The sequence below is a fragment of the Corythoichthys intestinalis genome, chromosome 2, assembly GCF_030265065.1.
Source record: "Corythoichthys intestinalis isolate RoL2023-P3 chromosome 2, ASM3026506v1, whole genome shotgun sequence".
Taxonomy (NCBI): domain Eukaryota; kingdom Metazoa; phylum Chordata; class Actinopteri; order Syngnathiformes; family Syngnathidae; genus Corythoichthys; species Corythoichthys intestinalis.
In genome coordinates, this window is record NC_080396.1 from 21,616,035 (window position 1) to 21,640,001 (window position 23,967).

Below are 23,967 nucleotides of genomic sequence, written 5' to 3' on the forward strand. Positions count from 1 at the left end.
GTATTTAAGTATAAATGGACAAAAGCAGCTTGTTAAAATATTTTCAGTGGAAACTAAGGCTAGGTTTACATGAAGATCTTAATGCCCGTTCAGACTGCCTTTGTCGATTGAGCTCGACGAGCGGACTAACTCGCAGTCCGACACGCGCTGAGCAAACTAACCCCCATGCGCAGAAGCATCAATACAAATGACTACACATACTGGCAGTAGTCATTCCAGAGTGATCATAATTTGATTTCCAAAAAGAGGACACAAAGATCAGACATTATTAATCCCTGTTTAGTCTTATATTCAAAGTTTAAGAAAAGATTGATAGAATGCATGCACGCACTCTGCAGTTTGCCCCGACTCAGCCATGCAAGCAATACTGAAATATTGCGTATTTGGCTCAAAGAAAGAAAACCAAGCATTATCAGGCTCATGCTTTTCTGCATTTAATTTTTTTTTATGCCTGTGGTCAAGCTCGCCTACTGCGTAGTTCAAGCTAGGCGCTAACGCTAAAGCACAGCTACATCGCTGCCAATCTGCCTACCGCTCTTGCTCTTTGCTGACGTAATTGCTGCATAAATTCCGATTTGGGAGACTTGACAGTTCAGACTGCCACCACATTTTTCCAGAATGTGGCCCAGATCGGATTTGAAATGGTCCACGTCTATGCGATTTGTTACATTCAGACCGTCAAGTTAATGCCTCACTCTATTCGTAAAAACTAGTGCTGTCAAATGATTAAAAAATTTAATCTAGTTAACCATATGTCAACTGTGTGATTAATCATGATTAATCACATTTCCCTCGGGATGAATAAAGTTGCTATTCAGGAAAAAAAATCTAGGAAAATACTATAATTGACCTAAAATTTGTTTTCAGATGAAATGTATGATGTATGAATGAATTAATACTTAACCAAATAGAGTTTTAAAATTCTATTTAACAACTCAGCTTGTATAAAATAAAATGTCAGTATAATACAGAAAAGAGCTTAAATGATTAAAGTGCTTTAGACTAACAACGTGGCTCAAGAACCGTTTGGCATATTGCCCAAAATTAACTGCCAACTTAAAGAGCAGACAAGCACAATACAGTAACAATAGCTAGTGTTTCAAAAAAATGTGTAAACAACTTGTCTGTTAAATTAAACATTCCACACAAATAAATGCAGCATTTGCAGTTTTACACTAAATGGCCTGAAAGCTGTGTGAGATTTAAAAAAATAATAATAATAATTTGTCAATTTTCACACACTTAACTGAAAAACATTACACTAAAATGTGTGTAAAAGTGTTAAGAAACACTGCTTAAGTTTGCCAGTCATATTCTTTTTTGTCCAGTGGTCTCCTGTCAGTGCAACAAACGTAACTCTGGGTAGTTGCTCCACCTTCGTTGCTTTTTCATTTTCAAAAAGTTCATGAATTTTTGTGGCAATAGTTGCCCGTGAAGGAGTTCTGTATGTTGGGCAGAGTTGGGCACGTTACTTTAAAAAAGTAATTAGTTACATTACTCACTACTTCTTCAAAAAAGTAACTGAGTTAGTAACTGAATTACTCTATAGTAAAAGTAACTAGTTACCAGGGAAAGTAACTATTTCCGTTACTTTAAAAAGAACTTGTTGTATGTCAAAGGATTTGAAATTTTCTGAGCAGTATTCGAGTCAGTGGAATGCAGAAGAACAGACAGGTACAGTGGGGAGAACAAGTATTTGATACACTGACAATATTGGCAGTGTATCAAATACTTGTTCTCCCCACTGTAGTTAACTTGTTAGGTGCTTCAGCAGATTTGAATTGCTTACCACAGATGTCGACAAAAGCTTTGCCCCGGGACATAAATTACACATTACATGCAGGTTCTTTCCTTTCATTTCGACAAACTTGAAATAGTGTCTAGATCTCCACCTCTTTAAAGGACAATTTTTCTTCTGAATGCTCGAGAGGAATGCTCTGCCATCCCGACCCTGTTTTGCGTGTGTGTGCTTGCCGCACCCGCTCTTCCGGGTTGCTTGTGAAATCACCGGCTCTGATTGGCTTATCGCGACACATGACTCTAACCCTCAGCCAATCACAATGACTTCCATCGCATCTCTCGAGGGGCATTGAGGTAGGCTCGTTTCCCACAATTCACGTCACCTTCAAAGCGTCTGCCGTCCTCAAGATGGAAGCAGAATTATTGCTGGCTGACAGTGGGAGATGGGAACGTGGCTAGCATCAGGTGTAGCAAACACAGAAACGTTACCAAACTTTGGAAAGCATTGTCCAATTTAATGAGCAGGGACAAACAGCTTGGAGTCAGAAGTACGTGCGCTAATTTTCGAACCTGAACGCACCCCAAGTCATGGATGACAAATCAACAGAGCGGAAAGTAGACTCGACACGGCTGGAAGTTTCTTCAATTTATTCAGAGTAAGTAACGCACCGTTTTTGACCGTCAGTAACGGTAACGGCGGAAAAAGTAATTAGTTAGATTACCCCGTTACTGAAAAAATAACGCCGTTACGTAACGGCGTTATTTATAACGGCGTTACTCCCAACACTGATGTTGGGTCACCCGATGCTATCTGGATGAGATTTTCAAGGCCCTTGTCTTCGACTAAGTTAATGGGTCAACAGTCTCTGTCTACCCAGTGTTGGGAACGTTAATTTTCTACATGAACTAGTTTAAATTGCAGTTCACAAATTGTAAAATGAACTGTTCAGTTTATAGTTCATAATTCAAAATTTTGAACTAAAGTTCATGGTTCCAAAAAATGAACTTTTGTAGTTCAGTTCTTTTTGTTCTTAAGTTCACATATGTTTTCTTTAAGTTTCCTGTTTAGCAGTATCTGGACTTTTTTTCTGGTCGGCACCTTTCGGGATGGCTGCAACCCTTTAATTAGGTTTATGAAAGCTGGCCTTTCCACTTTACTCAAAGGCTGTAGGTCTCCCACAATATACTGCAGAACTAGGTTGTCTAGCTGCGGCTGGGAGAGACAGAAAACGGGGCCACTCTGGTATGCTGTTAGCGGTATTTGGGTGGCAGAGGTACTGCTCTGGCCAACCGTTGCCGTCTCTTTCTTAATCGCACATGCTCGCAGTCGCAGATACCTAGCAAGGCTTGTCGCAAGCTTTATTTCGATGTGCCGTTTAAGGTTGTCTAAAGACGTTAACCGACGTACGGACGGTCTTCTTCAATCCAGGTTGACAAAGTTTACAAGTAAACGTTATATTTTTGCCATTCGGGTCGGTACTGACTTTTTCGTAAAACTCTTTTAAATGCTGGTACTGTGTAGAAAGTTGCTCTGAGCGGGCCGGGTTTCGAGAGCTGCCAGCTTCTGTGTCCATGCTGCCGTTGTTGTGATGACGTATTTGCTTAAACAATACGGCCGTGACAGGCAGCTTGGGTTGCCAGGTTGGATAATTTTCCGCTATTAAGGTTAATTTTTTCATTGTGTGTTTTTAGCCTATGGCTTTATATGCAGTTTTGTCGGTAAGGCTCTAAATGTGATGAACTCATGAACGAAGTTATGAGCACCGCTCACAACCGCTGGAATGAGCGCGTTCACAGTAACGTTCATGAGACAGAAATATGATGCGTTCAATTCACGTTCGCCCAAAATATGAACGTGTTCATGAACGATCGTTCATTGAACGTGTTCATGCACAACACTGTGTCTACCCATCTAGCGATAGCAGTAGTCAACCTACTTGTCCTTTTCTTGACAAGTCCGAGTCCGCACTCTGCCAGTGTAGCTTGATGACTGCGGCTTGTGTTTGCGGTGTTAGCGTCATTGCTAACACTAGCGAAGATATGCTTTGCCCGAAGGTGGTACTTTAGGCTGGTTGTGCTTCGATGGAAGGACAGTTCATCACAGCAGTATGTGCACACAACGTCTGTTTTATCCAGATTTCCATAAGGCAGCTTTTTAAAACAGAATTTGCCATGAAGCAGTTCTGGGTCATCGTCCTCACTCATCGTGGCTGGCTGCATTTTGTCCTGCATTGCTGCGCGGAGAATGTAAACATCACCGTGTGGGACTACGGGAGGCAGATGTGGCCAAACTTAGTGTGAGCTGTAAATTGCGTTATTTATTTTTTTTTGCATTAATATTTCCAGATTAATCATGGTCGTTAACGCGTTATTGTTGACTGGCCTAGTAAAAAATCTAAGATTAAAGTTGGTGCACTTGGGTGACCTTGAATTTATAGATGATTCTGTGATATCTGCTTACATGCATAACTCCAAAAATATTGCATCTACAATGACAAAACTAGACTGTCCCTCACTAACTCATCACACATGCCGTTGCCAAAGCAGCCGTAAATACCGCACACCCACAGAATTAGGATGACAAGGATTTCTCTTCCGCGCTAATTGGACTTCCCTACTTTGCTTGCAAGAACCCGTACATACCAGCAGATGTCATTTATTGCGATTTATTTAATCCTGGCACTTTGGAATTTTCAGAAACCCAAAAAATACAAAATGGGATGGAATAGAAGTGCGTGGACCAAAATTGAACGAGCTTAAAGCTGCTGCCTGGTGAGGCACGCAAATAGCAGCTTGATTGTGACGTTCGGGTTCAATCAGCAGAACAAGAAAAAGCGACAGCGGGGCCAAGGATGCAGCTGGATTCTGAATCGTGACGAGTGCAAATGCAACAGTAGGGCAGGATATCTCTGATATTTAGAGCTCTTTTCAATCATTTGCCTTCACGATGATTTGCAAATCATTTTCAATCCATATAAACTGAATGCTCTACCTAGACACAACGTTTAGTTTTCAAGATGCTGTCTTCAAATGTTTTCCCATTTTGAATTTACATGCAGCGGATATGCATTAAAAGGCACTAGAGGATCGCATATGTTATCTTAAATGCATTCTGAAATGGAAGGGATGATTACAGACAGTAGTCGTGCAGGGGTTACTTTTTCTCAGATGTTGGTGTACAAAACACCCAAAATAAGTTGGTTGAGGAAAGAATTTTCTTTTGGTAAAAAACAGTTTTGTTGAAGACTAAATTGTTCTAAAACATCAATGATAGGTTTGTTCAAGATGCTTATTGGCTGTCTGCTCACATTGCAGCAGATACAATGTCAGGAATTATTCATTATAAAACAGCAGTGGACACTTTGATATCCTCTTGTCACACTTCTGCCTCTCCTCTCACCGGAGGGTATTACTTCACACTTCACACACTCGTAAGTGGGGTGTAAGGTGTAAAATAATGAGAATTCAGTCATAGCTACGGTATTTTCGAGACTTGTAGTTCCTGTAAATGTGTGTATTCAGCTCTATGGGAAAGAGATAAAGAGGATTATTACATAAAAAAAAAAAAAAAAAAACTGAACTGAACACAAGAGATCTCTTTAATGCATCACTGACATTTGGAAAAACTACAGCAATCAACTCATTGTGAAGCCGAATTAAATTACAATAGTATTGGAGTTGGAATCCGTGATGATGAAAACGCAGTCAATCCCAGGACTAATTAGGATAATTTAAGTGGAGATGTGTCTCTCAGTGATACAGGTAGTCCCCGGTTTACGAACAAATTTCATTGCTGCGCTGGCGATGTGACCCGGACTTCCGTGCAAGTCTGAATTAACCCTTTAAAAACCTTAAAACCCTCTCTGAAATTAGAAAAAAAAAAAAAAAATCCAAAAACATATATTATAGGCGTCAGTAGTGAGTAATCTAATTAATTACTTTTCTCATCTTAGCAACGCCATTACCGTTACTGGGGATGGAAAGGCGTGTGTTACTATGCGTTACTATATTGGTTGAAAAGTCTAAAGGAGATGGACTCACCGAGATGACAGAGCAGAGCAGGAGTGGGGAGGAGGCAAAAAAGTTGTGACGCCGAGCAAATGCGATGCTAGGTGGCTCCAATAATACCTGACTGTAGCCGATAGCCTACAAACTACGCCCACATGATATGGTAGATATGGTAGACATGGTAGATATCACATATATATAGAACTACATGCGAAATGAAAGACACGACGGCGTTAGCAACATGTACAGTATAGGAACTAGATGCGTTAGTAAACAGCCGCCATCTTAAAGCAGTAAACTTCTTAGGAAGGCTCTGTTGTTGAGAACCTTCCTAAGTAACGTTTTATCTAAAATACTCCTAAATCGGCAAAATCTTGACTTGAATCTATCTTTAAATGATGAAACAGTTTCAAAACTTCCACATGTCAAAAGTAGACTGAAGGGAACTAATGCAATAATGGGAGCAGTCATAACCACTTTTAACGGTTGATTCAGGGTAAAGGGTAAATCAGGATAAAGAATTAGGCTAGGGCCAAATGTCCCAAAAATCTTTTAAACTTCACATAATGTGGCCTCTGTTTTTTTTTTTTTTTCTTTTCTTTTTGAAATTATCACCAGTTACTTTGCCAAGTAACTAATTACTCCTACATTCAGGTAACTGAGTTACTAACGCAATTAATTTTTGTGAGAAGTAATTTGTAACTATAATTAATTACTTTTTTTAAGTAAGATTAACAACACTGATTTTATGTCATCTGACCAAAGCACACGGTCCCACTTGAAGCCTGGGACAGTGTGTATTTTTGTGTGAGACCAAGATTGAGCTTTTTGGCAACAAACACTCTAAGAGGGTCTGGCGTGCCACGAAAGATGCACATGCTGAAAAGCACCTTATACCCACTGTGAAGTATGGGGGTGGGTCAGTGATACTGTGGGGCTGTTTCGCTTCCAAAGGCCCTGGGAACCTTGTTAGGGTGCATGGCATCATGAATGCTGTGAAATACCTGGACATTTGAAATCAAAATCTGTTGCCCTCTGCCCGAAAGCTGAAGATGGGTCGTCACTGGGTCTTTCAGCAAGACAATGACCCTTAACATATGGCCAAATCTACACAGAAATGGTTCACCAGACACAAAATCAAGCTCCTCCCATGGCCATCTCAGTCCCCAGACCTTGTTTTGTTGGCAAAAGGGGGTTGTACAAAGTATTAACACCAGGGGTGCTAATAATTGTGACACACATTAATTGATGTCAAATAATTTTTTCTTTATGTGGGATTTTTTCCACACTGAATGAATGCACTTGTATTAAAGGTTGGATTTTTCTCTTTTTTTCTATTAAGGTCCCATATTATTTGAATTAAAAAAAAATTATTAGAAGCTAAAAAACACATCTTTTTCAGGGATGCCAATAATTATGGAGGGCACTGTAAGTCCTAGCTAGACAGTGAGCTAAGCTCCGAAAAACGATGTCAGACGTGCGTGTGGTTCAGCTGCTAAGGACATCAATACTTGCAGAATGAAACTAAAATTAAATGAAATTAAATCATTCTCATCTTCTATAGCAGCAATTCAAATTTGTGTTTACAAGTAGCTGCTGATACAACAATAACAAACAATTAGCAAGTATCAGTTAGCGTCCGCACTTCATCAAAAACAATCACATAAACTCACTCCAAGTATTCGTCCACAATTGAAAACACACAATATACAGTACAAAAGGGGTTACATACAGCCGTTGCATCTGGATGCTTTACAAGCAACAAATGTGCACGCTCGCTGTCACCTCTTCACTCGGCTGCTTCGTCATTTGTGTGTGTGCCGGCCCGTCACTGCCGTGTGTGGGGTGGGCAGGTGTGTAAATGCTCTTGCGTGCAGACGTACAACCTGCTCTACGCCTTCTGCGCTAAAATACATGCATCACAAAACTAAAGTCAACATTTAAAAATAAATAAATAAATAAATAAACGATGAGACGCAGGCGTTGTAAATCGGGTCCGTTGTAATCTGGGGACTACCTGTACAGTATTTCATCCCGTGTAGGAGTTAGCGGTTCATAGTACGTCACTAGCTGGGCTTCTCAACCCAAAGAAATCATTGCTTTTTTGCACAGAAATTGTGCATTGAGGGCAAAATCTGTTTTTCTTGGGCAAAACTGTATTTAAAATGATTTTTAAAAAAGTATAATAATCTGGATGTATGGATAGTAATACAGTGGTACCTCGACATACAGTGTATCCCAAAAGTGAGTACACCCCTTGCATTTCTGCAGATATTTAAATATACCTTTTCATGGAACAACACTGATAAAATGAAACTTCGACACAATGAAAAGTAGTCTGTGTGTAGCTTATATAATAGAGTTAATTTATTTAGGGATGTACGTAGTTTCTAAGGGGTGTACTCACTTTTGTTGCCAGGGGTTTGGATATTAATGGCTTTATTTTGAGTTATTTTGAGGGCAAAATAAATTAACTCTATCACATAAGCTGCACACAGACTATTTTTCATTGTTTTAAAGTGTCATTTTGTCAGGGTTGTCCCATGAAAAGAGATACTTAAATATCTGCAGAAATGTGAGGGTTGTACTCACTTTTGTCATACATTGTACCACCATTTCGACTTACATAAAAGGTCTTGGAACAAATTAACTTCGTATGTAGAGGCACCACTGTATTTAAAATTTTTTAAAATCAGGTTTCATTACTTTACACGCATACGGTGTCTGATTATAGCCTGACAGTTGCTGAAAAGGTTCTGTTTTGACTCACCAGCTGCTAAACCCAACCCCTGACACCACCAGCTGCTGCTAAACTTGGTGCGGAACCCATGTGCACGCTGTGGCTAACGGGGAGCCCTTTGGCTAGCACGTAGTGCTACGAAGCTTTTAATTTTAATCTTTCACAATATGCAAATGACTTTGGTGTAAATCTGATCTTTATTTTTTGCTTTAAAATTATACTATATATGATTGATGTAGCTTGAAAGCAATCTCCAGGGTGAGTTTGGAAATGTTGATATATTTTTCAACACTTTTCACTAAAAGCATTTGTCAAACAAACCATCTGGTGTGTCATTCATTCTAAGTGATGACAAATGACCGCAGCACTTAGTGCACTTTGTGACATTTTCTTTTGTCGTGCGGTTTGCGTCAGTGTAAACTTGCACGTCATCTAGGATAAAGCATGTGACGGTTTTAAAGTGACTCATGAGACAGAGAGCATCATTCTGTTGTTGTGACTGTTTGTAAGTGTCAGACATTTCAGTTATTTTGATCACGGCATTAAGGAGTGTCATCATTCCCATTCGCGGTGTCCACAATGGGGAAAAAATGAACAGGACAAAAAAAGGACAACAAAAAAAACTAAAAAAAAAAAAAAAAAAAGCAATAAGTTAGATATTGAAGACATTATGTTCCTGGACGCTGATAGACATGCTTTCTCTCATCCAGCTTCGAAAATATGTCAGACAACAAAATAGGTCAGTTGCCTTGTGAAAATGTCTTGCATTTATTATTATATTGATTAACCACTCTATGCTAAGCAGGCTGAAAAGGCTGATTTTCTGACCGATGGTGTGATAAATTTGAATAAGCACACACAATATGAAAAATACGACCCCAAAAAATGGAAAAACAATAATATCTACCCAACATCACACTGATCAAATCGTCAAGATGATGAGCAATGAAATACTGTTAATATTAAAGGACAAAGAAGTAAGCATTTGGCAAGCAGTACTTCACTGTCCATATATACAGTGGGGCAAAAAATTATTTAGTCAACCACAAATAATGCATGTTCTCCCACTTGAAATTATTAGAGAGGCCTGGAATTGTCAACATGGATAAACCTCAACCATGAGAGACAGAATGTGAAAAAAACAAACAGAAAATCACATTGTTTGATTTTTAAAGAATTTATTTGCAAATCATGGTGGAAAATAAGTATTTGGTCAATACCAAAAGTTCATCTCAATACTTTGTTATGTACCCTTTGTTGGCAATAACAGAGGCCAAACGTTTTCTGTAACTCTTCACAAGCTTTTCACACACTGTTGCAGGTATTTTGTCCCATTCCTCCATGCAGATCTCCTCCAGAGCGGTGATGTTTTGGGGCTGTCGTTGAGCAACATGAACTTTCAACTCCCTCCACAGATTTTCTATGGAGTTGAGATCTGGAGACTGGCTAGGCCATTCCAGGACCTTGAAATGCTTCTTACGAAGCCACTCCTTTGTTGCCCTGACTGTCTGTTTGGGATCATTGTCATGCTGAAAGACCCATCCACGTCTCACCTTCAATGCCCTTGCTGATGGAAGGAGACTTTCACTCAAAATCTCTCGATACATGGCCCCATCCATTCTTTCCTTGACACAGATCAGTCGTCCTGGTCCCTTTGCAGAAAAAAAGCCCCAAAGCATGATGTTTCCACCCCCATGCTTCACAGTGGGTATGTTGCAATTCAGCATTCTTTTTCCTCCAAACATGAGAATCTGTGTTTCTACCAAAAAGCTCTATTTTGACCATAACACATTCTCCCAGTCCACTTCTGGATCATCCAAATGCTCTCTAGCGAACCGCAGACGTGCATGGACATGTACTGGCTTCAGCAGGGGGACACATCTGGCAGAGCAGAATTTGAGTCCATGGCGGCGCATTGTGTTACTGAAAGTAGCCTTTGTTACTGTGGTCCCAGCTCTCTGTAGGTCATTCACTTGGTCCCCCCGTGTGGTTGTGGGATTTTTGCTCAACGTTCTTGTTATCATTTTGACACCATGGGGTGACGAGGGAGTTGAAAGTCCATGTTGCCCAACGACAGCCCCAAAACATCACTGCTCTAGAGGAGATTTGCATGGAGGAATGGGCGAAAATAGCAGCAACAGTGTGTGAAAAGCTTGTGAAGAGTTACAGAAAACGTTTGGCCTCCGTTATTGCCAACAAAGGGTACATAACAAAGTATTGAGATGAACTTTTGGTATTGACCAAATACTTATTTTCCACCATGATTTGCAAATAAATTATTTTAAAAACAATTGGATTTTCTGGGGGGGGTTTCCACATTCTGTCTCTCATGGTTGAGGTTTACTCATGACAATTACAGGCCTCTTTAATATTTTCAAGTGGGAGAACTTGAACAATTAGTGGTTGACTAAATACTTATTTGCCCCACTTTATATCAGCTGGAGCAGTCTCATAAAGATTTTGTCATGTTTTGACGTAGTTATTAATAACCACTTCATAAATCCTACACATTTAATCCCTTATTGTAAAATGATACCTAAAAGATTCATGTGATTGAGGAAAATCTATTGCATGTTATTATTGCTTTAATAATTAAAGTGGAATCAACCCAGGGAGCATGGTTGTTTGTTTAAATCTGTCTGGCCAAGATTTTTTAATCAAGTTGTAACTAGTGTTGCGTTCTGACACTTAATTAAGCCAACAGTAAAAAAAAATAAAAAAAAAAAAAAAAAAAAAAAGCTAGTTTGGAGATTTAGCAGATCATATAAATGATAATTTGTTGCAGAGCAGAAACTGAAAGACTTAATAGTCTAACTATATTATGTTCTACCATTTTCTTTTAATTGAGTAATGTTTATTTCCATTGTTTATTATCAGCAATTAAAAACTGTGTCTGTGTTGGATTACAACAAGCAAATACTTCCATTCTGTTTTTAAATCAAACCATAAATGTTGCATCTGCTTCTCAAAATTTGCACTATACCCCAGAGTCCCTCTTGCATGTTCAGTTAAAGTGATGGATAAAAGCAATTCAATTGTAGTTCTTGTGAAAGAGGAACCAAAAAGAACAAAAAGCCTCATGGAAAATGAAATAATATTCTGCCTGATTTGCCTCCAAGTAAGGATAAAATCTTTGGAAAAATTACAACAATAAAAAGATGACAGTGAACCTGTTCAATACTGACACAAAAACACTGATTATAGTAAACCTATTAATCAATGTATGAAAAATAGGTGAATGGCAGGACTGAATTAATCTGCAAAAATCATTAATTTCAATTTATTTAGAACCAAAGTTAATGTGCTTTACACACCACTCACCAACTTTAAAAACCCTTACTGCCATTGATGGTGAAAGATGTCAAATTCGTGTAACTCGTTCATTGCCAATGACGTCAAATCAATTTGAACTGTCTGGCATTAAATTATCATGTTTTAGGGCCACTGACGGAGACCTTCATGAAGTTGCCTCCCTATCAGATGCAAATTGATATTAAAATAAAGTCAATTGTTTGTGCTATGTTTGTGCTGTAAAAATGTTTGTTTGTGCTGCTATCTTTTTTAAAATAGTTACAATTCTTTTATAGGCCCATCTGAGGTCAAGAAGCCCACCATTTTGATTAAAAATGGCTAAAAATTGTGTCAATCGTTTACCCTTCGTGTGTGTTGTAAAAAGTTTTGTATGTGCTGCTACAGTGTATCACAAAAGTGAGTACACCCCTCACATTTTTGCAGATATTTAAGTATATCTTTCATGGGACAACACTGACAAAATGACAGTTTGACACAATGAAAAGTAATCTGTGTGCAGCTTATATAATAGAGTTAACTTATTTTCCCCTCAAAATAATTCAAAATATAGCCATTAATATCTGAACCCCTGGCAACAAAAGTGAGTAAACCCCTTAGAATCTACGTACATCCCTAAATGTCCAAATTGAGTACTGCTTGTCATTTTCCCTCCCAAATGTCATGTGATTCGTTAGAGGAGTGCCGTCAGCATTGCTGCAGAGATTGAAGAGGTGGGGATCAGCCTGTTAGTGCTCAGACCATACGCCGCACTCTACATCAAATTGGTATTCATGGCTGTCACCCCAGGAGGAAGCCTCTTCTGAAGACCGTACACAAGAAAGCCCGCAAACAGTTTGATGAAGACATGTCAACAAAGTACATGGATTACTGGAACCATGTCCTATGGTCTGATGAGACGGGTGGGCTGTCTTGTGTACCGTCTTGAGAAGCTGCTTCCTCCTGGGGTGACAGCCATGCACACCAATTTGATGTGGAGTGTGGCGTATGGTCTGAGCACTAACTGGCTGACCCCCCACCTCTTCAATCTCTGCAGCAATTCTGACAGCACTCCTGTAACCAGTCACATGACATTTTGGAGGGAAAATGACCAGCAGACCTCAATTTGGACATTTAGGGATGTACGTAGATTCTAAGGGGTTTACTCACTTTTGTTGCCAGGGGTTCAGATATTAATGGCTATATTTTGAGTTATTTTCAGGGGAAAATAAATAAACTCTATTATGTAATTTGCACACAGACTACTTTTCATTGTGTCAAAGTGTCATTTTGTCAGTGTTGTCCCATTAAAAGATCTACTTAAATATCTGCAGAAATGCGAGGGATGTACTCACTTTTGTGATACACTGTATATTTAATTAAATATTGAGATATTAATTTCGAGTGATGATGTCACACAGCCCCCCATTTTTTGCAAAACTGACCGCTGACTCCTTTGTGCTTTAAAAAAATTGTTTTTGCTGCTATCGTTTTATCAATATTGGGATATTAATTTTGAGTGATGCCTTCACTTGCAGCTTTTCTGTAATCTGTATCTAACTTCCGTGGCTAACGGAGCGTACCAACTGTCTCAATAGCAGAGGGGTCTCCTAACAACAAGCATAAACGTAGCACCAACAAATGGCACCCCTTCAGGTCCATTTTGCTGTGAATGGGGGGCTGCAAGTCACGTCATCACTCGAAATTACCATCTTAAGCCACCTCTTCCTACACCTCACCAGGGAGGCGTCTGGGAGGCATCCTAATCAGATGCCCAAACCACCTCGTCTGGCTCTTCTCGATATATGTAGTATATTTTATAACTATATACAAATATAACACCTTTTTTGTTGTTGCCCAGCCCTAGCAACAATATTGTTACTGGTCACTTCCCCTGTACCACCACCCCTGGTCTCACTATTGTCAATAACAACACAATAAATGGGAAGGCGCACCTCCAAAAGCAATAAACGCCAGCCACAGGGAAGCATGGTGCAATAAACAGAAAAAGATTATCAACAAGCTGCATAGATGGTGATTAGACGACAGCCTGCCTAACAAGAGCTGCATAGAACAACATAATACAATACAATGCAGCAGAATTTAACAATACTGGTTAGATGTATCCTTAAAATTTAAAGGATGGATAAACTCTTCAAAAATTCCTTATTATGCTGTTTGGGGTTATTATTAATGCCGTTCAAGGCCTTGCTTGATGATGGGAACCAGTTGAGTTCTGGCTTTGGCATATAGCAATCATTCTAAATTCAAGCTGTTTTGTTGTTATCTATTAAAAAATTACTTGACGTGTTCGCTGGAAGAAAATTATCAAGAAGGGGTTATGGTCCACTCTACTTCCCAGCTTTATGCACATTACAGCAATCATTGAGGAGAAAGAATCAAACCCACGGCGGAAGGAAGTGATTGCTGGCTCCGTCTTTCAGCATCTGGAAAGGTCAGAACTGATTGTGAATGCTCTGTCTTTCCGGGCAGGCATGAATCGCACATAGAATGTTGCAGACGGGGTGTAAGGGGAGAAATTAACCACAAAGAAGCAACTCAGCAAGTAGAGTACATCAACGCACCGGGACTTGATATTTTTCTTGCTTTGATTAAAGGAAATGACATGAGTTATAACAATAATCACTAGGGTTGTTCCGATCATGTTTTTTTGCTCCCGATCGTTTTAGTTTGAGTATCTGCCGACCCCGATATTTCCCGATCCGATTGCTTTTTTTTGCACCCAATTCAATTCCAATCATTCCTGATAATTGTTCCCGATCATATACATTTTGGCAATGCATTAAGAAACAAATGAATAAAACTCGGACAAATATATACATTCAACATACAGTACATAAGTACTGTATTTGTTTATTATGACAATAAATCCTCAAGATGGCATTTACATTGTTAACATTCCTTCTGTGAGAGGGATCCACGGATAGAAAGACTTGTAATTCTTAAAGGACAAATGTGACTTTGTATATTGTGACTAAATATTGCCATCTAGTGTATTTGTTGAGCTTGCAGTAAATGATACTGTAGCCATGCCCAAATGCATGATGGGAAGTGACTGTGCGTAGTGCAACCAATTGATATATCTTCTCTGCGTTGGGAAATAACATAGGGTGTTAAGAAAAAGATCATTTACTACCTTGCTTCCCCATATTGCTTCCCACGATATTTCTAATCGTAGGCAGAGGGATTGTAAACCTTTAGCCAATTAAAAAAAGGCTCCAAAGGTTTCCAAAATTCACGCTACTCATTTTACGCTGCTTTTTATCTCTCTATATAACTAAAACGGCGCATTACAGATTGAGGGCGACAATGCGTGAGTGGGTCGTGCAGCACATGCATTAATTGCGTTAAATATTTTAACATGATACTTTTTTTTTTTTTTAAAGGGGATGTAGCGCCCTGGGAAAATTTTGATATTCCATCATTTATCCATAAACGCATGCCTTTTGTATTCATATCATGCCACTTCGTGTAATTACACACAAGAAAATGAGAGAAATTTGGCTCGATTGTCAAGCTAAAACGACCGGCGCCCGAGATCTGGCAGATTGTGTGCGTGACGTCACGACAAGTGAAGAGAGTGCCACCGGCCACTAGGGGGGCAGGGCCTGTCTGCATCAATAGAATTCCTTCTAGTGTGGGGAGAATTAGGGGTGTTTTGAGCTGTTTATGCTGATGCATTGTGTTCGTCCTGCACATATTCCAGGTTCCCTCATGAAGAAACACCGCTCGTTGTCAATAAAAGAGAATTCAGAATTGACAGTGAGGGCTGTTTCTTCAACAAGAAAAAGGCTCAGTGCTTTAATACTGAATGGCGGTGATGATGGCAGACAATTTCGTTTCTAGTTTCAGCAATGAATACGACGTAGAAGGACGTAACGAATGTTCATCTAATGGTGACGAGGAGAGTTACAAAGCTTTAATCGGTGTTTTAGGTTCCCAATTTGAGCCCAAACGAACGCCAATGCAGCGTAATTAAACGGTCATTGAGGGGAGCAATGACACTGATGAAACATCGGCAGCAGATCGTGTGGGAAACACCAATGATTTGTTTTGCATTTCTTTTTGTGAAGCTGATACACCGTGACTGCAAAATAAAGGAATGCATAGAATAATTATCATTTATTGCGCTATCATAGCTTTTCGCTCTGTCAACAGACACAAATATGAACGGGATCAGAGGATTTGTTCTATATATTTTACGAACGATAATTTATACATGTGTCGAGTCCTGTATCCAATGCGTGACATTTTTTTTTATTATTATTATAAAAGAGTACTCACTCTGGCCATTTCGAGCTTGCCTGCTCCCTCCTGTGCTTAGCTTTAGCCTCCTTTAGCAGTCATCGTCTCTCTCTTGATATCTCGGGACATTTAGGTGGCTGTGCCTGTATGTCGGCACCGCATCTCCTTTGAACAGCAATCTTTTAGCAAAACCCGATTTCTCTTGTCCATAGTTCGAGAAGCTTTCAGTTGGAAAATGCGCACCACAGAAAAGCGTGCCGGAGGCTGTGTCTAGAAAATTAGCCCTCTTTGCACGGACGAACTTTACCCATTTTCTGTGTAGTCCAGCTTTTTTTTTTCGCGTTCAGGAACTCATGCATACTATATTCCGATAAATAACTATTTGTACACCACATAGCACAGCAGTTTTGAACCATTGTTGTGATGTTTTGGTCAAACAAACCCCAACGCTACTCTCTCGTCGTTAAAAAACAATGGCACCTAGCTCCGCCTCGACTTTCAATCACTTGTCGTGACGTCGCCGCCCCATTCGGCTGTTTCCGGAACACTTTCGGTAATGTTCGTCATTTTCGATCTATTTTCGATAATTGCTCATTAATGTGATTGATTTTTTTGTTAACTTTATCAATATTTGTTATCTTGGCGCATAATGGTTCTATTGATGTCTCACACCCCCTTTGCCGCAACATCCCCTTTAAATTACCGCCATTATCGGGATAAATTTGTTAACCCTACCTTAAGCCAAAACTAAAGACTCTGGATGAGTGTAACATATTTTGTCTGTAACGTTAAATACAATTAGAAAACGATTTAATTAAAAAATATGCAGTATATGTATTAAGAAAAGGCATGTCCGATATTTTTTTGCCGATTCGGATACTTTAAAAAATGACGTAATCACCTAAGCTAAATACATTTAGTCATGAATGAACAATTAAAAGCAGGCTGGCCTGGACCTTAGTTTTCGAGTGTTGCAAGGTACCGTTCAGAAACTTCAGTACAAACCTTACAAATCAAGGGTGTAGGTTTGGTCTCAACATTGGTAGAGATGATATAACAGCATAACCTGCATGTACACTTTTTGCTGGAGACGGGGCATCAAAAAGACGAAACAGATTGGGTGAACGGGGGTCAAGGCTTTCGCACGTACACTGCTAAAATGACACGCTCCTCCAAGTTTTGTTTGGTTTTGTTTAAATGACAAGCAATGCTATACAGTAGGGGTGTAATGGTACACAAAAATCTGGTTCGGTACTTACCTTGGTTTTGAGGTCACGGTTCGGTTCATTTTCGGTACAGTAAGACAACAAAATGCAAAATATAAATGTGCTAGTTGTTTATTACACACTTTTTGTGCTTTCAACAATAGGAACATTAGCCTATACAAAGCTAGAATTCTGCTCAAAAAGTGGGTATTTAAAGATAAAATGATCTTATATAAAATAATCCCACAACAATTTGCCTTTTAGACCCCACGTATTGGTCAGCTTTCTTTCTGAAAGAAAGAAGAAAAAAGAAGTCCTGTGCTACAGAGAAAAGCAATCCCAATGACAAAGATTTTAACATGTATTTTACATATAAAATGCCTTAATGAATCTTTTTTTTTTTTTTTTCTTATGAACGGTTTTCAAAAGCTTTATTGGTGGATTTTCTCAAGTGAAAGCGTCACACAGAAATTAATAAATTTAATTGTGTAAGCAGGATCTGTGTATTATTCTTATTATTTAATTACAGGTGTTTTCGCTCATTTCAATTCATTTTATTCGAATGGGCTATTATTTATTTTATTATGTGTTTATATTTTACAAATGTGATGTAGTATTCATTTATATTGTATATTTTATGTTGCATAACTTTAGTTCCTATGTGAATATTAGTTCCTACTTCTTTTGTTGTGGTAGGAGGGTTTTGTATTGAACACAGGCCCATGTTGGTTATTATTATAGCAGAGAAGACAGCAGTAAATCAACAAAGACAAGTCAACAAAGACAAGTCAACTGTGCCCCGATCTACCACTCAAGAGATCTGATAGACTCAAAAAGTGGGTTACGATTGCATATTAGTTTGAAAATCGACCGGATCCACCGTATTTTTACACGAGTGTCTTCCGGTCTGCCCGATCCTATTGACGCAGGAGGGCCGCGTCTCGCGTCAAATAATAAACTCTGCCATTCTTTTCGCGTGCATCGCGTTGAGCCGCTTCTGGGACGCGTCTAACACACGGCCGCACTGCGACTGGTGTGTATTGGTGATTGACATTAATGCCCGCGTTTCACTGCGTTCTCGCGGCGGCCACGTTGTCGCACCGTTGATGTTTCTGGGTTATATACTGTCCATGTTGGTCCTCATTATAATAGAGAAGACTGAGTAAATATAATCTACACAAAGAAACTGGAACCTGATCGACTTGCAGCCTCGAAAAGTAAAGGTTACATTACGTCAGAAACTCGTTCGGTACGCCTCCGTTCCGAACCGAGCGCCCCGTACTGAAACGGTTCAATACAAATACATCTACCGTTACACCCTTACTATACAGTCATTCAAACTTGTAAAGAACAGCAAATGTACAAGGGATATGAGAGAAAAATTAAACATCCATGTTGACAGTTTTTTTTTTTTTTTTTGCATGCTGAAAAAATGTGTGGTGTGTGGATGTCAATTTGGCTAGTGTCCTCACAGGTGATTTGTCGATCAATAAAACCGTTGCTGATTGGTTGTAGTGCCAGGTGAAAGCAATAGAAATAGAATCATTTCCTATTTTCCTATATTCTTATATCGTGTCGCTGGTCCGTGTGTGCTCGTGTACATGTACGGGTGCAAAATTGCACAAATGTCGCGTGTCGCTTGGCCGCACAAAGGTTGGCAATTTTCGCCTCGTCACGCTTATTCCATAGAAAATGGCCATTCGTGTGTTTTGCCCCTTAAATGAACAAATATGTGGGAATAATAAATATATCGACACTAGACATTTTGACAATAATAGTGATTCATCTGCAATTAGGTAGCTACTAGTTATAGGTGTAGCCTTTCTCCTGCCCATTGCTGGGATAGGCTCCAACACCTGTATGTATGTTTGTATGTATGTATATATATGTATGTATGTATATATATGTATGTATGTCTGTATGTATATATATATATGTATGTATGTATGTATATGTATGTATATATATATGTGTATATATATGTATGTATATGTATGTATGTATATATATATATATGTGTATATATATATATATATATATATGTATGTATGTATATATATGTATATTCATCATGATGAAACAAGCAAGTTATATAACAACCTTTAAAAGAAAAGTCACATCTGTTTTGTTTTCTCTTGGATTCCGGTAAATTCAAAAAGTTATCAGATCATATTATTACCGTACATATTGTCAGTTTACGGTAATGTTTTGAACTACCAATGTGCTATGCTTGTGCTGTGTTTCACCAGTCAGTAAAATGACATTTCTGTATCTGTACACGAGCTCTTGTATTCTTCTATTTATTGGTGTTAAAATTAGGGTGCACGTTATACACGGGTACAATGATTGTTCCTAGATTTTAAAAGTAAATTTGGGATGCGTGTTATCCACGGGTGCGCCTTATATTTGGGGAATTACGGTACTTTGTGATTAGCTAGCATAAATGCATGGTTTTAGTGGCTTATAAGTGTAGTGTCCAGTGTCCAGGTGACACTGCATTGCTCAAAAACGGATATTATTTGCCATAAAAATAACAATTCTAATATATGCTCAGAAACGTGTTTATTATTGACTGTCACCCCATTGTCACTGAGCTACTTTTTCAGGACACTGTGAGGAGGTACAACTTTAACACAGTAATAACCGCCTGGGGCAAATTGCACAATTTTAAATTAATAACTTTTATAAATTATTTTCTTCATGATGTTACGATATAAAGGAAAAAATGTCACTGCCCCCCTCCCTTTTTTTTGGGGGGGGGGGTGCGTTCACCTAATAAAAATGTTAAAATTTTAACCCTTGATTGTATTGACAGGGGGGAAAATCCTCCAATGCCAAGCTTAGTTATTTAAACTTGCAAAACTTGGACAATAGTGATGTGTGCCAAAATGTTTGCTTTCCTTTTCATGCTTACGAGACACAATCCTTTCAGGGAGGTCTAGCGTTTGGGTTCACCTTCTGTCCTTCTTTCCTATATTCCATCAGTCTCCCCCGCTATGAATGCACTCCTTTCCTAGAATCATTAGCTGATTACACATCACTCAACATGAATTACTGAGCAGCACGCATCTTTTCGCTGCTTGTCATTCAACCTGTGTGTGTGTATGTGCTCGCGCACAGGCATGAGTGTGTCTGGTGTACATTTACTCTCAATAGCCCACATACAATATTCAGGTTGACATACTGCAAAAAACAGCAAGACGCAGAAGCACAATTTACTGCCTGATACATCACGTGACCGAGCAACTCTTAGCGAAATTGGGAATAAAATCCAGAGGTTGCATAAATGCACACACAGGCGTGGAATGAGCAGACACACACCTCAGCTACTCTTTGTTGGTAAGACAGTCAGATGTTTTGTTCCTTGAAATAGCAGTTAAAGTATACAGTCCAATTACAAACCAAGGCAAAAAAATAAAAACTTAGTGTAAAACGTAGTGAAAATTATGTATGGTGATCCTTTCCTAAAGTTCAGTTCAGTTAAGGTCAGTTTAAGATTATTGTCCTCTAAGAAGGGGAAACTTGCCTTACATTAGGTAAGCATACAGATAACAGATAACACAACAACTCATACACATACAATAAATAACAGACTACAAATTTAAAAATGCTATAGACAGCTTTGCATCTCAATGCAAGAATTGTGCAAATTTAGCAACCAAATTGCACTGGGTAAGAAAGAGTTGTCCTATTTGACTTGACACAAGGGACTCTGAATCTCCTGCCTGAAGGGAGGACCTCAGGTAAAGGTGGTAAAGTGACCGAGTGTTTATTTTTTCATAACACATCTATTGCATTTAAAAATTGTTTTTTACATTTCTAAAATGTAGTTGAAGGTACTATGACACCAACCTGGTGAGCTTCACCTCTACGACAGGTCCCTTCCCCCTTCTCAGGACACCGAACAGGTCCCTCCCCCCTCCTCAGGACACAAATTCGGTCTGTTACTGTATTTCTCAAAAGTTTGCACACATTTCCTAAACAACACATTTTCTGAACTACACTCAAACATCAGTTCTATTTTTTTCCCCCAAAACAATGTACAAATTTGAGATTTATTTTCTGTGGTTGTCTGGCGTATAAGAGAAATCTGAACAAAGGAGCTAGGCACATTATAGCCAGCAGTCATCAGCTAATCCCTCAGGTAGAGCAGTTTATTCAACAAAGGACGCTAATTGCAGTTAGTCGTCATCTTGGAATGTGATCGCAAAAAGGCTCTGGTCAATCATTTATATGTATATTAAAATTGTCGCAGGAAAACAAAAAAATTACTTGATAACCTTTCAGCGAGTGCAGAATAGAGAACAGAGGGTTTATTAGAGGTAAAGTTGTGTGGTACATTTGTGTGTGATTTCTGTAGTATTTTATGGTTTTGACTTGCTGTGAGAACCCTTGTTTGAAACCTGTGCATCAATAAATACCAGGAAGAAAAGACAAACATAAAATTTTTCAGACTCTTACTTCAGTTTTACATTTGATACTGATTTAGTTCTATTTTTCTGCAGGCATCACAAACATACTGTTATAACCAGTGGTGAAAGTGGCTCGAATTTCTTGCAGGAACTTCCCGACGTGACGGTCGCCACAGAGCCAGAAATTTTGTTTATTTATTTATTTTCATTTTTGGGGGGCAGGGGGTCAAACATCCTAAAACTACTGAAATGCAAAGAAAACTGTTTTGGCGCAGTTATTTCTATAACACATACAGAAACTGATTTACATTCAAAGTTGTATTTTTTCAATGATTTGCAAAATAAAAGTTAACAAAAACAGCAATAACCCTAACCTCTATTTTCCCTCATTTCCTCACATACTAAATGCCAAATCTCAATTTTAACTACTTAAGAACATATGATGTATATTAAAATTGAAGTTAATGTAAATATTTACTTTTGCTTTTTTTTTTTTAAATAATAAAGATATTAGTAACACACATTCAGAAAAATACAAATATATTATATAGAGTGAAATGGAATATATTTGGAAATCGCGCAAACATTGATGATTTTTTTTTTTTTTTTTTCATATGGAAATGAACAAGTAGCCTAACATAAATGAACAAGTATAAGTCCAAAGTGCACATTGACAGCTAAGATGTTTTGAACCTCCCCATTAGAGCAAATAAAACTAAATATGATAAATAAGCCTCCTCAACTCTTTCCTTGCTCTTAAAGATTTGATCCATTTTCTGTTCCATTGCCCTTTTTTGTCGCATCACTTCAAAACTTTTTTTTTTTTTTTTTTTTTTTTGCTGTTCCAGAAAACATGCACATTTGAACCAATCAGAGCTAACTATCTCTGCTGATCACATGTCAGCCAATTGAATGGATGAATGAGTCAAGGTGTTTTGCTTTGCTGCGTGCATTCGCACATTGACGTGGCTCATCATCGTCAGACTCCGATAACTGTTGCAGTCTGTTGGACAACGACTTGCCAATTCAAAAGCACTTGGGTCATTTTGGTTACCATTGGGTTTTTCCGGGGGAGAGGCCAAATCGGCCATTGCTTGGGACTATTAGGAGTTCCAGAATTCTCTGGGACTTCTAGTGTTGAGGAATTCGCTCCTCTTCAGAAAAAAGACTTTTGGCAGCATGCTGGAGCCACAGCGGATGTTTGGCACTGGTGATCTTAAAGGAAATAAGACGACTATTCGAGGATATTGTATAATTTGCTATGATTTCTTCGATCACGTCAAAGATGTTGCTGTTATCCAGTGTGGACACACTTTTCACAATGACTGCCTTACTTGATGGTTTCAAAAAGGTCTTACAAACACATGCTCACAGTGTCGGCAGCAGGTTAGCACCCTGCACATTATCAGCAAACTCTTATTTGACATGGGTGGAGAGGAACCGCAATCAGCAGACCCAGAAAGCATGAATGAGCTTAATTAGTTGAGGGCCCTTTTAAACTCAAAAGAGAAAGATTGTCGAAACAAACAGAGAACAGTGGATGAGTTGAAGGACAATTTGGACATGCAGAGAAGAGACTTGGATAATGTGCGGAAAGAAGTTTTAAAGAAGGACATGCCGTGTTCTGCTCTCAGAAAATGAATGACTTATCTGGAGACTCGACATGATGATGTTCAAGCTGCCAAGGATGAGGCCCATAGACTGAGGACAAAAACGAAAACCTATGAAAGCTCGGATCTGTCCAAGTCTGATCTGGCCGGGTGGGATCTCCCCAACGTAACATACAATGCGAGCAGCGTGGCCAAAGGCCTGACTAGAAAGCGACTATGCAGAAAATGAAGACGAAAACTCAGTGCAACAAGATTTGTCCCTGGGTTTATCCAACTACAGTCTCTAAACTCTCTTTGTGGGCAATCAGACCCAGTAGATAAGCCTAAGGAGGAGAGTTTCTTACCATCAAAGAATCATGGAAAATGAGTTTAATGATGCCATCGAAAAGATGTATCAAGAGCAAGGAGTGAACAGCTTCACACAGTCAGAGCCCAGCCTGAGCAATACCACCCAGGTCTGGAATACACCATGGACATTATAAACTGTGTCAACGCTCGCTACATGCAAACCGACTCTGCCGAAATTCCAATGGCGGCGACACATGACAAGAGGGTGCCAGAGCAGGCGGAAATGGAGTCTCGGGAAGAACACAGTATGGCGGTCGCTTCTGGGATTGAGGACGAGGCTGTGGCAGAAGAGCAGGAGGATGAAATGACTTCTGAAGAAGAGCTGGATACCCAAGGTACCATGTCCCCTG

The 23,967-nt window shown here is 39.1% G+C and overlaps 1 pseudogene; it reads left to right on the plus strand.

Annotated features, from left to right (window-relative positions):
- The window catches only part of LOC130912331 (uncharacterized), a 42,916-nt pseudogene extending 19,374 nt beyond the window's left edge, over positions 1–23,542 (plus strand).
- Positions 23,543–23,967: the final 425 nt, after the last annotated feature.